This window comes from Artibeus jamaicensis, unplaced genomic scaffold, assembly GCF_021234435.1.
Source record: "Artibeus jamaicensis isolate MK-2021 breed Jamaican fruit bat unplaced genomic scaffold, CSHL_Jam_final scaffold_1019, whole genome shotgun sequence".
Taxonomy (NCBI): domain Eukaryota; kingdom Metazoa; phylum Chordata; class Mammalia; order Chiroptera; family Phyllostomidae; genus Artibeus; species Artibeus jamaicensis.
The window spans coordinates 31,785,707-31,793,283 of record NW_026522025.1 but is presented as its reverse complement, the minus strand read 5'-3'; positions in this window follow the sequence as shown (position 1 = coordinate 31,793,283).

Here is a 7,577-nt window from a genome sequence, read left to right as displayed (position 1 = left end):
ACCACCCAGTCCGCCAGCTGCCTTGTACACTGCACCCCTCCACCATTTGCCCCTCGCTGGGTCCACCCACTACCGCTTTGCCACGAGCCCTCTCTGCCCAGCCGCCTTGCTTTGCCCCTCCTACCAGTCTGGATGAATGTTTATTCTTTAACTCCTTGGTTGTCAGACTTCCATACAGTTCAAATTTCTGTCACTACTGGTTGTTTTTTTGTTTCTAAATTTTTGTTGTCCTTATTTTGGTTGTGTGAGGAGGCACAGCGTATCTGCCTACACCTCCATCTTGCCTGGAAGTTCCAGTTATGCTTCCTAGTCCCCCCATTCCTTTCCCACCCTATTCCTCCTCTTCCCCTCCCCACTGAAATCCCTCCATGTGATGCCCATTTCTCTGATTTCTGTTCCTGTGCTGGTGGTTTGCTTGTTTTTTTCTTTTTAGGTTTATTTGTTGATAATTGTGAGTTTGTTGTCATTTTACTGTTCATAGTTTTTTATCTTCTTTTCAAAAAGAATTTTGAATCAAAGAATTTTTTTGTTTTCTTAGGTTCCTTTAATATTTCATATAATAAGGGCTTGGTGATATGAACTTCTTTAACTTGACCTTATCTGGGAAGCAGTTTATCTGCCCTCCCATTGTAAATGAAAACTTTGCTGGATAGAGTAATCTTGGGTGTAGATCCTTGCTTTTCATGACTTCAAATACTTCTTTCCAGCCCCTTTTTGCCTGCCAATTTTCTTTTGAGAAATCAGCTGATAGTCTTATGGGCACTCCTTTGTAGGTAATTCTCTCCTTTCCTCTTAACTGCTTTTGAGAGTCTCTCTTATTTTTGACCTTGGGTAACTTAATGATGATATGCCTTGGTGTGTTCCTCTGGGTTCAACTTCTTTGGAACTCTCTGAGCTTCTCTGGAAGTCTATTTCCTTTGCCAGATTGGGGAAATTTTTCTTCATTATTTGTTCTAATAAGTTTTCAGTTTCTTGCTCTTGTTCTTCTCCTCCTGGCACCCCTATAATTCGGATATTGGAACATTTAAAACTGTCTTAGAGTTTCCTAAGCCTCTCTTAATATTTTTGAATTCTTGTTTCTTCATTGTGTTTTGGTTGGATGATTATTTATTCCTTTTGTTCCAAATCATTGATTTGAGTCCTGGTTTTCTTCCTGTTACTGTTGGTTCCCTGAATATTTTGCTTTATTTCACGTTGGGAATTTTCATTTGCTCTTTCATTTTGTGACCAAGCTCAATCAGTTCTGTGAGCATTTTGATTACCAGAGCTCTGAACTTTTTATCAGATAGGTTGGCTATCTCCTCATTGCTTATCTCTCTTTCTGGAGTTTTGCTGTTTTTTTGTTTGGGCCATATTTCTTTGTTTTGGAGCACCTGTTAAGTTGTAAGGGGGCGGGGCCTTAGGTAAGTGCTTGCCCTTGGGAAGGGCAACGCTCCTTGCTGTGCTGCGGTGCTGCCTGTGGGGGAGGGGCCAGAGAGGGAGCAGTGCAGCTCACCTGCGGGTCTCTAGCCCCACTTTCCAATGAACCCTCCTGTGAGACTGGGGGTTTCTCCCACTGCAGCAACCTCTGTAGTCCACAGTCAGCTCTGAGTCTCAGTTTCTGGTTCAGCCAGCTCCTCATGCATGTTCCGCTGCCCTGCCACAGGTTTTCTCTGTCTGCCCACCTTGCCAGTCTGGTTGGTCTGTTGGACTGTTTCTTTAATTCCTTGGTTGTTGGAGTTCCATGCAGTTTGATTCTCTGGCACTTCTGGTTGTTTATTGATTTTAGATTGGTTGTTACCCTCCTTTTGGTTGCGTGAGGAAGGGAAGAGTTTCTCCCTATCCCTCCATCTTGACTGGAGCTTGAATATGTATTTCTAAACCATTTTTCTAATGCAATACGTAGTTCATAAATCACACTTTAAGTGTCTTAGTAGAATTTCATCACATGAATATATCACAGTTTATTGTCAGACATTGTTTCCAATTTGGGTATCTTTCAGATAATGCTGTTATGAATGTTTTTGTTGGCCATTTTAGTTATTTCCTCATGAGCGAGTACCTGGACGTAAGCCGGTGTGCCAAGGGGCATAGACATTCATGGTCCTCACCATTGCCCGTGTATTCTAGAAGGACGGTTTCTACTCTCAGTCCATGAGAGAGTAGATGGGAGTATATGTCTCACTGCACTTTATAAATATTAAAATTGAATATATTTATTAGTTAGAAAAGTAAAAATGTGTCCTACATATTTTTTAAATTTAGTGGCAGGGATTCATTGTTATCGTTGTTATCAGTCAGTGGGATTGCTCATGGCACATGGGGAATTAGGGATGGAAGGTACCTCATTGTTAGATTAGCAGATTTAATGAGTCAGGCAATTCTAGGGTTTAGGATGTTCTGTTCATTATTCTTTGTAACCCTTGTCACTACTTGTTATTCACAACCACTGATTCAAATACGCAGGCATTATATTTGATATGTGAGTTTCTACAAAGATCTAATCCTATCCAGTAGTAAAATAGAGCAACAAAATAACCTGACTAGACAACTAAGTTACATTATATTAACCAATTTGATCCACATATTTGATTTGCATATTATCTATTTCATATTAAAATAGGAAAACAAAACAAGCAACCAAGCTAGACAATTAACTCTACACATTGTCACTGAATTTGATTGACACTCAATTCTAATGTTAATAGCTATGCTGAGAACAGTCCCTTATAACAGTGAGCAGAGTCCTTCATAATAGCAGGGTTACCCCCTTACTTTCTGGTTCCTGGCTGTCCTGTGAAGAAAGTACACATGAAATTAAGTTAAATATAAAATGTTTCCTGCATGTGGAGTGTTTAGTGACATGATCAAAGATTGGGCCTATAATGTAAGTATTTGAAAGTTCTTTTCTGAAAACCAAAATGCAAAAACAAATGACTAATGCGAGGTTTTAGTTATGTCAGATAACCTAAAATGCTACTAAAGTTTCCTGTACTATTATTCTAGAAATATTTACTGACCATCTTGTCTGGTCAGTTGGTTTAGTTTCACCTGCCTTCAAGTAGCTGTCACTAACACAGGGATGGCTTTCTGTTTAGAGAGAGGTGATTCAAAGTCGGAGAACTGCCTGGATTAAAATGCTGACTTTGTCACTAATTAGCCATGTGACATCACTCAATTTATTGAATCACTCTTTGCCTCAGCTTCTTCATTTGTAAAGTGTGGATAATACTATTACCAAACTCACAGGGTGTCTGTGAGAAAAGAAACATGAAATGACATAGCAGAAGCTCCTAAAGCAGTACTTGGCACATAGTAAGTGCTTAGTAAATATTACCTATTATTATTACTGCTAAATATTGAATAATTTAATATTCTAAATTATTAGAATTTAGTATTCTAATTTAGTGTTCTTCATATTATTCTATGTGTTCTAATTACCACTACTAAGGAAAGTTGCTTGCCTCCTTTCTCCTCATCAAGCTAATGTTTTATAAATAGTATTAGTGGAATCGCAACTATGTTTCTGGAGTCAGCCTGCCAGTTAATCAGCCTGGAAGTCCTTCGTGGCTGTAGCAAAAAAAACACCTGAAAATCTGAAGCTTCTACAGTGTTGGCCCAGTTCACTCAACTGGGCTTCTGTTTCAAGAGGGAGTGTGGTAACTCATTAAAGAGGTTGGTCTCAAGATTTCGAATAGCTCTGTTTTAAATACCACTTACGTCAGGCTGCAGGCAATTGACTTCACTCTGAGATGACTTCTGTTCAGAGGGCTCTGGTTGTCCCCTGTCCCTGCCCTGGCTTCATGGACATGAGACCTGTGTTATATGTGGTCCTGTGCTTGGTTTAATGTTCAGCTGTAGTTGTCCTGAAATTCTTAATGGTTTCGTCTTTGGGCTCATGTTTGTAAGTGAAGCCTGGTGGGATAATGCAGCGTGCATTTAAGCAGAGGGGATACATGTAATATGTGTATCTACCATTTCTTGTCACTCCATTTGCTTATAATAACATGTATGGTGTCTCATGACTACAGAATTTGGTTAGACCCACAATGTTTTGGAGTTCATTGAGACTCCAAGTGAGTACAAAGTGAGCCTGTTACATTTATGACTGAGCAAGCAAGTCCCTGTGAGCCCAGAGAGGCTTCGATTTGAGGTTCATCAAGAGCTTCGTTTGAATGCTGAAGGAAGGCAGTGACATGAGTAAGAAACACAGTAAGAAACACAAATTACCTAGAAGGTGTGTTGTATCCTTGTTTGTTTGTTAAAGAAACAAAAAGGTTGCCCTTTGTATCCAAGTACTTATGTTGAAAATGATGACCAAGAAGGAAAGAGAAAAATAGGGCACGCTGTAGTTTCTTTTTCTGTTAGTCCTTCCCCACTTACCGAGAGCCTGAGGTAGATAGCATATAGCGAGATGTGGAATTGAAGACACCTGAGGTCATCTTGCGAGTGTTTTCACTGTTTTGGCAAGAATGAAATATACATGCGTGAATGAGCTACAAAAATACAAATTGTGTATTCCATGTTCAAGTTAAATGTCTTACACTCACATTCAGAATTGGCATTGTACAATAAAAAGATGACTGGTAAAAGTCACATGGGCACTTTAAAATAGAAATTAAAAAAAAAATTAGTACAACTTTAAATAACAAAAAATACCAGGACAAGCTGAAAAAGATTATGAAAGAAAGGAAAAAGCTTTATATTTTAGTAGCTTTAATAACATCATTTTTTACTGCTACTTGCACAAGGTCGTCCTGTATTGTCATTTCACACTGGGTGCCCCCAAATTAATGAGCTGGCCCCACCCTCCTTCTATGCAGTGAGCAGTCCACAAGGCCAGGGTCTGTGATCTCCCACCTGTTCTGAAACCTGATATTCCCTGGTAAGTAGCTGATTCTTGTGTGGCCTGTGGGGACCATAACTGCCCTGGATGCCAAAGCCAGTCCTGCCTTGAGCACATTGCTCAATGGTGTGTAAACCGCTAAGCTGGAGAGATGAACAAAGGGCAACTGTTGATGTGGTTTGTGGGCTGAAGGGGCCACGCCTGTGCACAGGAAGTACCTGAGGATGTCTGGCAGTGAGGACTGGAGTCAGCGAGGGTGGGAAGAAGAGGGCGCTCCGAGGCTCATCTGTTCCTCGGCCGGCATGTTCCAGCATGACATGAGGGGAGTTCGAGAATTTTAAACTTGAACCTGGCCTTTCAAGCCATTATGAAAGTAGGAGATAACACATTTTAACAGCTTGTGAGCCTCATTTGTAATTTTGTATATTTAGACATATGGTATGGGGATCTCCATTTGTACTTTTACTCCTGGGCTCCTCAAATATTAGAAAAGGACCTGGATGTGAATACTTAGTGCCTAGCAGCTAGTAAAAAAAACAAAACAGTAAATGCTGGCTATTTGCAATATCAGGTTGTATAACAATTGATGATGCTACTAATGTAACACCATTCTCTTTTTGGCCAGGGTCCTGAAACCCTGCTCACCTCCCTTTCCTCCTCCATCTCTCTCACTCCCAGTCGGTGGGGTGACAGTGGTCGCGGCAGTATACTGCTTCCCCGTCCCCAGACACTCAGGCCTGGGTCTACACTGGTTGCCTAGATCCTTAGAGAACTGCTCCAGGCCCATAGCCACATCCTATGCACAGAATTAGTTGTGGTTGGCCCCTGCCTGCCTCATGCATGAGCTTGGTGTGTCCTCTGAAGTTTGAATTGCGCTCTCCACGCTGTAGCTAATCATGTGCTTCTTCTTTTTTGTTTTTTTTTTCCCTAATGGATTTGGAATTACTTTTGAAACAGGAAAAGTTTATCTCTATGACAGTTAAAATAGGCTAAGAACCACTTATCCTGTTTCATTTTGTTATATTGGGAGCCAGAAACTGAGTTAAAAACATTTCTCTGAATTACAGTAACTATGCATTGCTTAGGCTTTGTAATTCAATGAATTTCCTGTCCTTGTTATTTGGTTCTTACCTCGATGGCCATCTTTGAGGATCTGTGAAAATTTAATGTAAACCTCCTTGAACACTCTTTTGTTGATGTGTCCTCTCTTTCTTTGTTTTAATGAATCCCTCTAACAAAATGTTTGGAAAGTATGTTCTTTGGAAGGATTTTGCCATTTCTTCAAAAGCCTGAAACCGTGTAGAATTATTTGGGGGTAGGTAGAATCCACTGAAGCCATATGTCAGGTGTTTTTTTCAAGTACAATTTTAAAAACATAATGCCCTCTGTCCATCTGGTTGGCAAAGCACCTGGATGTACCCTCAATGAACGACACTAAATATTAGGATATTGAGGTTTTCATAGACTCAGAGCTGTCTGCTGTTCAATTATTATAATAAACCTGTAAATAAGAAAAACTAATTGCAGAAAATGGCCTGAAGGACATGTAACCAAATGCAGGTTGGGCTGCCTGCTGCTTTGAAAGCCAATACTAGAGAGGCAGGTGCTGATGTAAGGTAAGTGGTTGATTTTCAGGTGTCAGCCTCCTGGAAGATGGGGGCTCTTGTCTCAAAGCCCATCGCCACTTCTCAGTGCTGGCAGAGGTTTTGATAAAGAGGAAGAGGGGAAGAGAACAAAGAGGTCAAGGGAGGGGGTTGCAAAGTTCTCTAGGGGCAGATGAGCACAGTCCTTTCTGATAAGGCAAGTGACGGTCTGGTGTGCCTCATCCTGGTTTAGTCATCCTGGTTTAGTCATCCTGGTTTTACTGTCGAAGGTCAGCAAATCTACTGCAGATTGGATGCCTGAAAGTTGGAATTTGTATCTTTTGAAGTTAGTTCCTAAGATTCTTATACAAACATGCTGTTTATCTACAAGCTATACAAATCAGAGTCTGCACTTGCAGAAACAATGCAAAAAGAATGGTGGGGTGGGATGCAGTTCCTCACTGTTATAAACGTGTAATCCATTCACTACAAATGTTATCTTTGGAGCAAACTCAAGGGCTATTTGCTCGACTTACATTGTTTGGACTCCTTACCTTGTCTTTCCTGAGCGATGCTGGGGTGTCACTCCATCGTAACACAGCAGTGCAGTGTGGTTACAGTGAAGATGTTGCGATCAGTGCATTATATTAAACTTGTGATTATTATGTGGATGTCACTCAGGCTCCAGTCCCTAACATCACAATACCCCAGTTTATCAAGGATCTGTGGGTGAAACTGCACATGGGCTTCAACCAGAAACAGCCAGTCTCCCCCGAGCCTCTGGTTTGTTTTTCATTGTGGTCTCTGTTAATCTTGTTACTTGTTTTGTCTCCTTTGTTATGCCAGCTGGGAAACTCAAAATGAAATGTGTGGCGTGGCTATAGCAATGGTACAGGACATTGTATTAAGCATTGGATGTGCTGGACTTTCCTTTAGTTTTCATTATATATTTACTCCACTTCTTTTTTTTCTTAAATTTTTATTATGTTTATTATATGTATCTCTAAGGTGCCTCAGATACTATTTTGAAATAAGGAAGATCTATAAATAAAGAAAGAAATTAGGGTCTAAGTAGAAATAATATCCTATTTTGTTTTCAAGCAGAGAGCCACCCACAGCTTAAACTCATTAAGCTACTAAAATGGAGATTTTGAAACACCTTTCATCTG